The 5,470-nt window shown below is 42.6% G+C and overlaps 1 pseudogene; it reads right to left on the minus strand.

Moving 5' to 3' along the window:
* Nucleotides 1-3,534: 3,534 nt before the first annotated feature.
* On the minus strand, nt 3,535-5,133 carry LOC100342676 (bifunctional methylenetetrahydrofolate dehydrogenase/cyclohydrolase, mitochondrial pseudogene; annotated as a pseudogene).
* Nucleotides 5,134-5,470: the final 337 nt, after the last annotated feature.

Genomic DNA, 5,470 nt, shown 5'->3' on the forward strand with positions numbered 1-5,470 from the left:
TGTGTCCTTTATAATTTATTTCATCAACATTTTAATATTTTCATTGTAAAAATGTTAAATGTATTTAAAAATAGTTTATTCTTTGTGACTAATACAAATGGGATTTTTCTTAAATTCTCTTTAGTGAGTCATTATTGGTATAAAAATGCTACAGCTTTTCTTGCATTATTTGTAAGTTGTAACAGATCTATTGTGCAGTATCTATGGTTTTTCATGTAAAACATCATATTATCTACTAATAAGTGTATTTCTACTTCATCCTTCCCATCTCATTGTCTTTTATTTTTCTTTTCCCCCTTTTCTTGCAATTGCTAATACTTCCAATAGTGTACTGAATAAAAGTGAAATGCTTTCACCATTCCACCATGCCATATGATAATGGCTGTTGGTTTGTCATATATAACCTTTATAATGTTGAAGTTTATTCATTCTGTACATAATTTGTGGAGAGTTTTTAATCATGAAGGGATATTCAGTCTAATCAGGTGCTTTCTCTGCATCTGTCTTGATGACCATATTTTACATAGTTTCAAAAAAATAATGTTTATGTATTTGAAAGGTAGAGTCATGGGGGAGCGGAGTAGAGAGAGAGAGAGAGAGAGAGAGAGAGAGAGAATCTTCCGTCTGCTGGTTCATTCTCCAAATGGCCACAATGTCCAACAATGGGCCAGGCTGAAGCCAGGAACTTAATCTGGGTGTCCCACTTGGGTGGCAGGGGCCCAAGTACTTGAGCCATCTCCTGTTGCTTTCCAAGGTGCATTAGCATGGAGCTGGGTTGAAAGTGAAGCAACTAGAATATGAACCAACACCACATGGGATGTTCATGTTAACAGGCAGCAATTTAACCTGCTTTACCACAGCACAAGCCCTAGATAAAATATGATTTTTATTCTTAATTCTGTCGATGTAACTTATGACATTTATTGATTTGGCAATGCTGTACCAGCCTTACATCCAAGAAGTAAATCCCTTTTGATCATGAGATCTTATCTTTTTGATGTAGTGTTGCATTCAGTTATCTAATATTTTGTGAGAATTTGTGCATCAATATTCATCAGGATGTTAGTATGTAATTTTCATCTTGTGCTGAGTCTATGGTTTTGGTATAGAGGGATGATAACCTCATCAAAAAGTGTTCATAAGGATAGGACTAAGAACCAAAGGGATCACATAAACAAGAATAGTGTCTGCAAATACTAGCTGATAGAATAAAAAAGGGAGAAAACGATCCAACATGGGAAGTGAGATACACAACAGACCCATAGAATGTCAGATGTCCTAAACAGAACTCTGGCCTCAGAATCAGCCCTTAAGGCATGCGGATCCGGCCGAAAAGCCCATGAGAGTATATCAGGCATGGAAAGCCAAGACACTCTGGAAAAAGAAAAAAAAAAAAAAACCTAAATGAAAGATCTCTGTCAGTGAGATCCCAGTGGAAAGAACGGGTCATCAAAGAAGGAGGTACCTTTCTCTGAAGGGAGGCGAGAACTTCCACTTTGACCATGGCCTTGTCTAAATATGATCAGAGTCAGTGAACTCAGGGGGCTTCCATAGCCTTGGCAGCTGATGACAAGAGCCTAGGGTGATTACTGAGGCCATAAACAAGAGTGTCAATTTGTTAAGTCAACAACAGGAGTCACTGTGCACTTACTCCTCATGTAGGATCTCTTTCCTTAGTGTGCTGTACATTGAGATTTAATGCTATAAGTAGTACTCAAACAGTATTTTTCACTTTATGTTTCTGTGTGAGAGCAAACTGTTGAAATCTTTACTTAATGTATGCTAAACTGATCTTCTGTATATAAAGAGAATCTAAAATGAATCTTGATGTGAAAGGAAGGAGAGAGGGAGTGGGAAAGGGGAGGGTTGCAGGTGGGAGGGATGTTATGGGGGGGAAGCCATTGTAATCCATTGCTGGACACCCGCCCGCGAGAGTAGTAAAGACACGATCGCTGCTTACTCGGTTCTCATGGAACTTTATTCATCCAGAGGCAAGGCGAAAGAAAAGAAGTCAAGCCTTCATCCTACACAATACTATCCCCATTATATACCCAAGGTTCCCCTAGCAGGACGCTCCCAGCCAATGGCAAGTCTGTTCACATGCCGTCCATGCAGGCACAGTCCAATCAAGTCGAAGGGCACATAGTGCCTCAGGTCGAAAGTTCATCTTGCTCCATCGAGGTTGTTTGTGTGTCTTCAGGACACCCTGTGGTTAGCACTTCCTTGACTTGTTTTTCTCAGCAGCCAGCACTTCCTTAACTTTTTTGCACAAGTTGTTACAACAGGCCATGCAAACAGAAAAGTGAGGAAGTTCCCACAGGTGGCCAGTCTGCAGTTCCCCACAATCCATAAGCTGTACTTTGGAAATTTATATTCATTAAATAAAAGTTAAAAAAAGTGTTTGGCAGAGTTCCATGTTTATCAATATTTTGGAATAGTTTGAAAACTATTGGATTTGTTTATTTTTTAATATTTATTTATTTACTTGAAAGGTAGAGGCAGAGAGAAAAAGAGAAAGAGAGGGAGGGGTCTTCCATAAGTTGGTTCACTCCCCAGATCCCACAACTGCCGGAGCTGCGCCGATCCAAAGTCAGGAGCTAGGAGCTTCTTCTGGGTCTTCCATGAAGGTGAAGGTGCCCAAGAACTTGAGCCATCTTCTACTGCTTAGCTAGGGCATAGCAGAGAGCTGGATCGGAAGTGGAGCAGCCAGGACTTGAACTGGCACCCATATGGGATACCAGCATTGCAGGCAGCAGCTTTACCCAGTATGCCACAGCACCAGCCCCATATTTCTTCTTTAAACAGCTTACAAAATTAAGATATAAAGTCATGAGGTTCTGATTTTACTTTGATATTAGACTTCAATTACCTCTTCAATTTCATGGCTTGTTGTGGTTTTATTTAGGATTTCTATATCTTTTATTTAATTTAGATAGGTTGTATATATTCAGGAATTTATCTATTTCTTTGAGATTTTACGATTTGTTAGATTATATGTCTTCAAAGTAGTTTCTTAAGATTCATTGTATTTTTGTAGTATCGATTGTAATGTCTCTTTTTTCTTTTTTTTTCCACACCACAGATGTGTTTTATTGAAAACACACAAAAAAACACCCTCTAATCAGAAAGTCTGATTAAATTCAGTATTAACTCGAGCTCTTAAAAACCTTTTGGGAAAGCCAACAGGGTACATGTGAAGAAGCAGGCCACTGCTGGCGCGTCTTTGGTGGACAAGGAAGTTGCATACTTGTACAAGCTGCCCTCATGATTATCAAGCCCAAGTTTTGTTTTCCAAAAGTCAGTTTCAAGAATTACCAAAGGACACAGCCAATCCAAATACGAGAAGAAACGTGAATAATTTACGAAACAAGCCTTTCAACCTAGAAAATAAAAACGGGAGGAGGGGCGCGGAAGGGTAACACACGCAGGATGAGGGCTGACAGCAAACAGAGCAACCCTACCCGCCTCCCCAGGGTCTGACCAGGCCACAGAGACAGCTCAGGCGCACCAACGTGTAGTCTTCTTCCCATCCAATTTGGTTCTCTTTACACAAATCTGGTGATCAATCAACATGTACAGAAATGTGGGTGATTGTTTTTAGACTTAATTGCCATGACTTCCTAAATTTCGCCTTTGCCCTAATTCTCTGCAGCAGCACTTTTCCTTTGGTTTGACCAGCTGAACTCAAAAGGTTTGGAACCTAAAATGAGATCAACTCTTACTGGAATAGCATTTAGGAAATGCAATCCAAGAAAAGGCAAATTTTCAACTGAAGTGGCTTGACAGAGTCGGGCATCCATTATCAGTGTGACAGGGTCTCCCAAGCTAATCACGAGGTCACTGGGTTCTCTGGGCTGGAGCACACGACCCAGCGGGACACTGGAATGCTCCCCGGTGAGGTTCTGTAGAGCCATACGCGCAAACATCCACCCACTTGAGCCTTGAATAAATACACAGCATCATTTTAAACCATCTCGGGAGAATAAATAAAAACATTGCATTTTCTGCTGGCCTGCTTGCTTCCTGAGTTGGCTTGGAGTGCTTCGACCAGCGCGCAGGTTCAACAGTTAATTGGTGGCCACTCCCCGCTCTTTAGACTTCAGCACTTCCTGCTCTGCAGACCTCAGTACTTTTTTTGCAGCAATAATGATGTTCTTCATTAGCATGGCCACAGTCATGGGACCAACACCCCCAGGGACTGGGGTGATGTAACTGGCTTTCTTCTTGACGCCTTCAAAATCCACATCTCCAACTAACTTGGGCTTTGCGGTTACGGGGTCTTGAACTCTGTTTATTCCCACGTCAATCACTGCTGCTCCCTCCTTAATCGTATCTGCGGTGATGAGGTTCGGGATGCCTGCAGCAGATACGACAATATCTGCACGAATGGTGTGCTTCTTCAGCTGCTCTTAGGGAGTGTACCGGTGAGATATTGTAACAGTGGCATCGCCGCCAGGCCGTTCGTGTGCCCCGTCGGTGTGCAGCAGCATTGCAATGGGCATGCCCACGTTTTTCGACCTTCCAGCCACGACCACACTCTTCCCCAGGGTTGGGATGCCCGTTCGCTTAATTATTTCCCACACTCCCCAGGGGGTGGCAGGTAACATGGTCCAGACACATGCGCCCTACGTTGATCACATGGAAGCCATCCACGTCCTTGTCGGGGGACACGGCGTTACAGACCTTCCTCTCGTCGATGTGCTCTGGGAGAGGCAGCTGAACCAGGAGGCAGTCTACATTGTCGTCGTTATGGAGCTTGTTGATTAAGTTCAACAGTTCTTCCTCTGAGATTGAAGCTGGCTTCACAATTGTCTCGCTGTTGATTCCCACGTTGGCAGCTGCCCTGGTTTTGTTGAGGACGTAGGAGTGGCTGGCAGGATTCTCGCCCACCAGGACCACGCTCAGGTGTGGCCGCTTGTTGCCCGAGGCCACCCACTCTTCCACCTCCTGCCACACTTCCTGCTTGATCTGCTGGGCCAGCTTCGTCCCAGAAATGACCACAGCTTCATTTGGAACTGCCGCGAGGTGGAAGGGGCGATGGCGGAGGTGGCGGCTCTGCGCGGGCCGGAGCAGCCGGGTGGCCAGCACGCACCAGAGAGAACCCGCAGCCATGGCCTGCACCGGTGCCTGCGCCGGGAGGACGTAATGTCTCTTTTTTCATCTCTAATTCCATATATTTGAATTTTCCTCTCATTTTATATTTGTTAAATTAGTTAAGGTTTGCCTATTTTGTTTTACTTCTTTGAAATTTGTTTCGTTTTGCTGACCATTTGTATTATTTTTTAAATTTCATTTTCATTTATTTCTGCTCTATTATTTCTCACATTTTGATAACTTTGGGTTTTGTTTGTTCTTAGTTTTCTAAATCTTTGATGTTTCATTAGGTTGTACATACATTTTTTATATAAAAGCAACAATGTCATATATATATATGTATGTATATAATTTAAGAAGGTAATGATACTTCCTA

Source organism: Oryctolagus cuniculus, chromosome 1, assembly GCF_964237555.1.
Source record: "Oryctolagus cuniculus chromosome 1, mOryCun1.1, whole genome shotgun sequence".
In the NCBI taxonomy this organism is placed as follows: domain Eukaryota; kingdom Metazoa; phylum Chordata; class Mammalia; order Lagomorpha; family Leporidae; genus Oryctolagus; species Oryctolagus cuniculus.